Source organism: Carassius carassius, chromosome 9, assembly GCF_963082965.1.
Source record: "Carassius carassius chromosome 9, fCarCar2.1, whole genome shotgun sequence".
NCBI classification, from domain to species: Eukaryota; Metazoa; Chordata; class Actinopteri; order Cypriniformes; family Cyprinidae; genus Carassius; species Carassius carassius.
Window position 1 is genome coordinate 12,224,642 of NC_081763.1, and position 8,741 is coordinate 12,233,382.

Consider the following 8,741-nt stretch of genomic DNA (forward strand, 5'->3'; position numbering starts at 1 on the left):
GAAAACTATTATTTATGTAATTCTCAAAACTTTTGGCCACGACTGTACAGTATGTGCAAAATAATGTTTTTTGAACCTTAAACCACATAAACGCATTGCATTACACCAAATACGCAAAATAATGTTCTTTTTAGCAACATCATATATATGACACCTTTAAGCTTTCTTACCTACAACAGTTAATATATCAAAGTCTCAATGAATAGAAATAACCTTAAATAATTCATAGTAATCAGCATCATTCTGCCTCTGGTGTAAAGTTCATTTTTACACACCAGAATCACATTCAATGTGGTAATGAACAACCTGTTTGTTAAAACGAATGCACATAATCCTGTATCGGAGGCAAAATACTAAATATTGAGAATGCAACAGAGTGTATTACATATAACTTCAAACAATCGGACACTAATGTGAGAGGCGAATATGAGCAACTGACACCTGTCCGTCTTCAGCAAGCTGGAGTCAATTAGTGATGCAGTTATAAGGTGCGTTTAATTTAAACTGCTTAGTCAGAACTAACAGTAGGTGATGTTCAGTTTGCATACTGCTGCTCTCCTTGAAGTCACTACTGAACTCTTTCCTCTCTTGATTAAAGCTCCTGGTTGAAGGGTTGCCAGTTGCCAATGAAGGATAATTAGCAGATACCAGGGAACAAATGTAAACAATATAACTAGTATTAATGGTATCCTGCGAAATGAAAAGAAAGAATATAAAAAAAAATAATAATTATATACTGGATTGAAGAAAACAATGTTATTTAAAAATAATTCAGAAACCCATGATTTAAAGTTTAATTGCACCTACAAGTTGTATTTAATATCAGTCAGTTGGGGCAGTTAATCTAAAAGATGAGTGTTTTTACAAAAGAAATTACCAAATAATAGAAAAAGTTATATTAATAGAAGTCCTTTTCACCTTGTCAACATCGATAAAGTTAAAATGTATCCAAATATATCATTACCATTAAATAATTTTGTCATACCGTGAAACAGAATTTTGGTCATAGCACCCACCCTTAGAATACAGAAAACACACCCCAAAACAAATGAGTTGTGGTGTATATAAAATGGTGTTTTTAGCTTTAGACTGTTGCATTAAAAAGTGATAATATAATAAATTGTCTTATGCTTTAATTTTATCTATGTAAATTTTAACCTATGAGGCTCTAATCTTGACCCTCAAAGCCACCCTTCACAAAGTTTTCAAATGACCTGGTTTGTTGACCGTGATAACCTCCCTCTCCCACACTCCCTGACATGTGTGAAGGTCAAAAACATGCATTTCAGTGACCGCCAAGTGGTGGAGGGAAAGAAAAGATTCCCTGGTGTCCATCTCTCACACAATTAGAAAATTTGCATTTGGACACTCATTTTACAGACCACAGACTATTCCTTAGACCAGTTCGAGAATACCATCACCAGCTTGTGACTCTTACTTTCCCACGGGACACCTTTTTATTTTATACCGAGCACAATACAGTTGTGTTATGAAAGGTAAGAAAAACATCTTCAAAGTAGTCCATGTGACATCAGAGGGTCAGTTAGAATTTTTGAATCATCGAAAATACATTTTGGTATTCAGCATTGTCTTCTCTTCCGAGTCTGTTGAGAGCGCGTTCAAAACACTGCAGTTTAGTGATATCCGGTTCGCAAACGAATCATTCGATGTAACCGGATCTTTTTGAACCAGTTCACCAAATCAAACTGAATCGTTTGAAACTGTTCGCGTCTCCAATAAGCATTAATCCACAAATGACTTAAGCTGTTAACTTTAATGTGGCTGACACACCCTCAGAGTTAAAACAAACCAATATCCCGGAGTAATTCATGTACTCAAACAGTACACTGACTGAACTGCTGTGTAGAGGGAATTGAAGATGAACACCGAGCAGAGTGTGAAAGTGAGTCAGTGGTGCTTCTGCACTGCATGCGTAACGCACATGGACTGCAAACACACTTCACACGGTGTGGTATGTGTGAAACAGGCATGACTTGTCATCTCTGCTGCTGTGATGCTCCTGTATGCACGTTTCATATGGATTACATAATCTGAGAATATTAGTCTTCCATTTGAATTGGTTTATTTGAAAGTATACATTTCACTCTCAACAGATACATATTTTAATGTCTGTAAGGCAAAGACATACAGAGTTTCACACACAAGTTCACAGAGAGACGGCAGAAAACATCCGGTTTGCTTTCATTATTTTACAAAAGTGCAATGTTCTGATGCTACTGTGAGTGCACACTAGGGCTGTAGCTATCGAATATTTTAGTAATAGAGTACTCTACCAAATATTGCTTCGATTAATCGAGTAATCAGATAAAATGTGTTTTTGCTTAATTAAAGTGCAATATTAATTATGCAAGAGAAAATGACTTCTGGGTCTTGTGACGGTCACGGAGGGACCGCACGTTCAACATGGACGTTAATACGCACATACGCACAAACACACACAGAGACTGTTTGGTGATACAAGAGTTTTATTACAATTTAATTAATATTGTAATTATTGATCAGAGAGTGAATGAAATACCTGTTAACTATGTGTATTGTTCCCGTGTAGCATTTGTCCCGTGATTTTTAGAGTCCTGGTAAGAAACAATGGCAGGAATTATTGGTTCCGCTTAGGGTGGGAATCTACCATGTATTAATTGAGCGTGGGGGTTTCAGGGGCAACGTGGCCGAGTTGCTGCTGTTATTTCCTGTTTAATGTGAACAAATTAATAACATCAAAGTAGATTTATTAAGTAGAACATCATGCCAATATGTTTCTTTCAGACTCTGTATATCTAAGGGAACATGTGTAAAGTGTTTTCTGTGAGTTTGTCCCTCCACATGTGGTAATGGTGCTGGCCACCCGTATTAATGTGAATGTCTTTGTAATGGAAGGTAGTCTGTGTTTGTTTCTGCAGTGGAGAGTGTGGCCTGAGGGTTGCAGGTATTTTATTCACTCTCTGATCAATAATTACAATAAACTCTTGTATCACCAAACAGTCTCGGTGTGTGTTTGTGTGTATTAATGTCCATGTTTAAAGTGCGGTCCCTCCGAGACCGACACAGGTCTCTTAAAATTAACAACCAAGTTTCCTTTTTTAGAAAAAAAATATTTTTATTTTTTAAATGCATAGAATGCAATGCATTCTTCAAAAATAAACATTTAATTATTACCCATTGTTTCTCTATCTGTACTTGTACTGTGAACAATGACAAGAAAGTTGACAGATGAATTAAGTGCATTTAAGTGCCATTCAGTTGGGGTTTTAAATAAAGCATTTTCTGAGATGCACATTAAACACAAAACATTAATTTATCTTTTAATTATTGATTATTAACTTAACTTTTTGGTAAACAAATGGGATTTACTATTAAATATAAAACATGGAATAAATGTTGTGTGATTAAACCTTAAAAATATATATATAATGTTTGATTTTTTCCACTTTGTGGGTGACGTAAACGCGTTGTTACATTAAAAAAATCATTGCGAAAGAACCTGACGTGAGATTTAAAATAAATTAAAAGAGGCTTCGAGGCAGAGGAATTTGCCTCGATCATTTTTTGTAATCGAGTTACTCGAGGAATCGTTTCAGCCCTAGTGCACACAAATAAACGTAGTCTCTTTACATATTTCTTTACAACTCTTTTCCTCAAAAATGAGGGAATATTTTTAAAGGGGTCATATGATGTTGCTAAAAAGAACTTCATTGTGTGTATTTGGTGTAATGCAATGTGTTTAAGGTTAAAAAAACTAATTATTTTCCACATAATGTAATGTACATAATAAAGTGCCAACACCCGTAGCGGTCTAGTGTCTCCGCCAGCAGCAGCAGCGAGCGCAAGTGTCTCTAAAGATTTAAATTATTAATTAATAAACTATAGTGTCTTCTGAGTGAGTGTCGCAAAGATCATGACTCGCCTCAAGATCTCCTCACTGGACGCGTGGAAAAATAACATTTCTCTTTAAATGTCATTTAAATAAATATACATTTTCAAGATTCAAGATTTTTTATTTTATTCGTAAATGTAGGTTTGTGAAGCACCTTTATTATGCTGTTTTTATTCTTCATGTTTTGATGTGCATCACATGGCCATGAGGTTAAAACGGATTTATTCTCACTTCATAAAAGCTCCAAATATAAAAGATTAATCAAAATGCTTTTTAAAATAGTTTTAGATGGAATACAACTAATCAAATCACTACACGTCAACTTCCTGAAAGTGTTTTCTGTCAACTACCCTTGTGGGAGGTAAATTAACTTTAAACTCTATGTTTGGCCTAACCTTGGCTAACATCTTTCAACAACACTGACACAGCTGGTTTGATAAACACAACAGTAGAGGACACTTGTTCCTTCAAGTGTAATTATTCTGCATTATTATTCTCTTCAGAAGATCAATTTACAAAAAAAAAAAAAAACTCATGAAGTCTTGAAGGCTTTGATTTCTTCCATATGGCTAAAGTATTTCCACCTGGGTGAATTTACTTACAGAAGCCCTTTAAGACTGAAATCAGAGAGCATTTCATTTCAAAAGACTTAGAGAACAACTTTCCCCAACAAAGAAAGACCTGCTATTCGTAAAACAGACACACTTGTCCTTGTAACGGAGAATCCCATGTTAACTGGAAAAAGTCTCTATACAGGCCACCATGTCAGTATATTATTTCCCAAACACATTAAACAAGTGGTCCCATCTCACAATCAGACCTGCTCCTCTCGCCGCTCAATGCCAAATAGCCTGGTGGATCTCTCCAGCCCTGGACTTGATGTTTCAAGACACCGTTTGTCAGCAGCTTGCACTTTCTTTCACTTTTCATTTTTAGCCTCCCAGAGAGCAAAGCCTTGCCAATCTAATGCTCTGCCAAGAAGAAGAGAGTTGAAATTTTGCCCTTAACAGATACATGTTAGGAGCTGAGCCTTTTAAGTTTATAATAAAACCAGGCCTTCGGGTTTGGGAGTCAGACACAAAACAGGTACTGTAGGTGACATTGATTTACATATTTCAAACTGAGACTGATTGTGAATTACATGCAAGTAGTAAGGGTCTCAATTCTCAAATGGATCATAACAGGATTACAGAAAGACTGATTTAAATGCCTCAAAGCAATAATTCAATTCTCTACGACAGCCTTCAACAATACAGGAGCCAAAAATAATTTCATGCAGCTCCACAGCTGAGATCTGCAGTGGCCCATACAAAACATATATCAAAAGAGAAATACATGAATTAAAGGATCTTTAATACAAATAATAATAATTATAATTATATACTGCAGTGTCTACATTACTTTCAAAAGCATATTAAAAGCTAATCTCTTGCCCTTAAAACTTACAGCAAAAAAAATCTGATGAAAAACTGATTTCCAAATGACTGTACCACCTTGAAAAAATTAAGGCACTCTGTCAATTGCATTGATGCATTACGTAACAGCTCTTCCTGTGGGGAGGAGATTTAGGACAACGATAAATCTGGATGGAATGAAAGGAAGGTACACAACAGCTCATAATCATACGCCGCCCCTAGAGACTCTTAAAATATCCCACAGAGAGACTTAAACAATTTAATACACGTGCTGTGTAACTTAAGAGAGAGCTAATTTAATATGGAGAAAAACATCTAAAACAGATTGACATCCCAGCACAGAATCCAAAAGATGTCAAAACCAGGAAATAAGAGAGCAAACGCAAAACAAATAGTATGAGAGAGACATGGCATTTCCCATTAGGGATCAGTACAGTATCTATCTATCTATCGATCTATCAGAGGGGGAGGTTTGGGTGTAGCAAGTCTTTGTTTCAACTTTCTTCTGTTGAACAGAAGTTATTTTAAAGATTGTGGGTAACCAAACTGTTGCTAGTCCCCACTGACTTTGATAGTGCAGGACTAAAATACTATTGAAGCCACTGTGAGTAACCAAACCGTCCATTCTTTAAAATAACTTCTGTTCAACAGAAGAAAGAAACACTGTTTAAAACAAACTGAAACTGAGTAAATGAACACAGGATTTTCATTTTTGGGTGAACTATCCCTTTAATGTTAATAAAAAAATAATAAAAAAAAAACAGGGAGAAATCACTCACTGCTCTTGACTGAAGAACTTTAATAAAGTTGCTTTAATAAGAATCAATGTATAATTTATACAGTGAAGTATATCATTTTATATTTGTTCATTCAATTTCTTGGATGCTACTGTTAAATACACCTACTGTACCTGGAAAATAAAGCACTGTTTGTGTTATGTGTATATTAAGTGTATTTTGTAATGTGCTTTATTGTTCTTTTTTTTTTTTTATCTTCGACCACTTTGGACTAAATTTCTGCCATTATTTTTTATTTTGCTACCTTATAAGGCTCGGTTTTTAAAATAGGGAAATTAGTTTGGCTGCACTGCTCAGACAACCTGCAAAATAGTAAAACAAACATGACAAAGAATCATGATAAAATCGTGATTTTCCTGAAAAACTAAAAATCGTGTTATTTGTCACATTACCTCTCTGGGAACAACAAGGTTTCAGAAAGACAAATAGGCCTCCGTTTAATAAATTACAGTCAATGACTTGTGGGACAGACGATATGTAATGTATCTGAACGTCCTACAATGGGCTAAACAAATCAAGGTAGTTACAGAAGTCAAATTTCCCTTTAAAAAACATAATAGAATCACATAATTAGGAGCAAAACAAAGAATGTCTCTTTAAACCATAAACATCACGTACACATGCGGATCCTGTTATATTTGAGACCCGAGATCAAGCGAGTGCTGCGTAAAATATGCAACGTAACACATTATATAATGGAAAAGTACAGCGCGTTACACTAACCACGGGTTGAGCAGGTTAATGTTCGATTACACTTAAAGCCCTCTGCTGTCCGCAACCAGGCAAGACGCTGCACTTAATGTAAATAAACCCGCGGATTATAAGGAAACCAAGGGTTGGGGCGAGCTTAAAGCCATAAAGATCCGCTGGCCGTGCTTCAAAAGCTGGCATGATGCCTGCGAAAACAGCACTTTTGTACATTATTAAGATCGTTTGGAACGCAGCCGATGGTCGCGCGGCGCGAGGACGTTCTAATAAAAATGGTCTCGCGACGTCAATCCGGTTCGGCGGGGCGAGGAAACAACGAGGAAAGGAAAACCACCAAATATTATGTAATGCATCTAGTTATGGAAAACTCCCCGTGTCCAGGATTAATTCAAAAGTTATATCCGTTTACCAGCCGATTGCATAATCTTTGCACAAGCATGCGTACATTCAGTACTCAACAGATACCGGAAATCAAATGTCACTTATTTTCTTTGGAATACATAACATTTCCCTCTCTCAGTGTTTCTTCTTTTTTTCTTTGCAATGTTGAGTCTTAAAGGGCCAACTCGCGTTGACAGTGCAATAATTAATCTGCATTACTGAAAATCCATGTGATGCATAGGCCTGGGACAACATCCAATAACTGATACCGTAATGCATACGTTTCGCACCCGCACAAACGAAAGCCTAGTGATCTAGATGCAGCAGACACATACTGCGCACCCACCCCGTGCTCACACACACACACACGCTCATACTACACGCGTTTAACCTAACGTACCTCAATGTGAAGCCTCGGAGCGAGCGAACTTGCCTCGTGCTTGATTACTAACTAACGTTACGTGCTTTCATAAAGTTGACACATAAATACGCCTGTACTAAAAGCGCTGGTTTTGCAACCTTGATGGTCTGACTTTCAACGCCACCTACTTCACGGGTTTAACCAGCACAAACCGTAGAAAATAACCACGGAGGCACGGACAGCGAAAAGCGTCTGATCAGAGCCGCATTCGTGGAGTTAACGTGCGCTATTTCACCGCGCCTCGATTTAAGTGCGTAAATGCCTTAAAAAGGCATCAAGTTCCCACACGCTACCGAGTTTTTAAACTAACAAAGGGAAAAGAAGGAACCTACCACGTGATGAGGAGCCGATTCCGGGGGATATTTACGTAATAAATCTCCACGCTTAAGAAATATAGTAGTAATAACTGACAGGTAGGAGCAATTATCCAGATGCGGATTCCGCTGTTGCACGTTCAGGTGGAAAAATCTCCGGCCTCTCGCGCGATCCGGTGTTCGGTAGACCCCCCTCCGTTTCCTCCTCCCACTCCTCCGGGTTGCGTTTAGGAATCACGAAATGGGCGAAAGAAACGGGGACAGTCGAGCTATAGGAGCCCAGTCGGCTGTTTGTCAATCGCCCCCAACAAAAGACGCGAAAAAGCAGTGAAATGTATCCCTTTTCTGGTATTTCTTTAAGCGCAATCCCTTCTCTCCTTCTCCGAAATGTCTTCGTGCTCGATTTCGGCAGAGAAAGCGCCGGTTTTGTCCGTTTTTTATTGTTGTCGTTCGAGGGGGAAGCGACGAGCTCTGAAAATGGCGGCTCGCTTCTCTCCCTCGGATCGCGAGTCTGACAAACAGAAAGAAGCGGAGCGGCGCAGTGGCGGGAGCGAGACGCGCTGCTCTCAGCGGCCTCTAGAGGCGCTGCGCTTCCTGTCATAATGAAGCATGACAATAGGAGGCGCCACAGTTAGATGTCAATTTCCCGTACCACCAAAAATACTTAGACGTATAATTAATCGAAAAGAGTCAAAATATAAATTTGAACGTACGTAAAATGTTTTGGGATGAACAAAATAACATAGCATTACATATGGATGAAATTAAAGTACATCAAGCCCTGCTTGGTGTTGCATGTTTCTAGAAAGAAGC

At 37.8% G+C, this 8,741-nt stretch overlaps 1 protein-coding gene across 1 annotated transcript in view; it reads right to left on the reverse strand.

The window, feature by feature from the left end:
• Positions 1 to 8,447, reverse strand: part of LOC132148957 (KAT8 regulatory NSL complex subunit 1-like) — a 65,626-nt gene extending 57,179 nt beyond the window's left edge. The window contains exon 1 of the mRNA XM_059557788.1: positions 7,947 to 8,447. The gene's annotated coding sequence lies outside the window, so the exon portion shown is untranslated. The remainder of the gene's footprint in view (positions 1 to 7,946) is intronic.
• Positions 8,448 to 8,741: the final 294 nt, after the last annotated feature.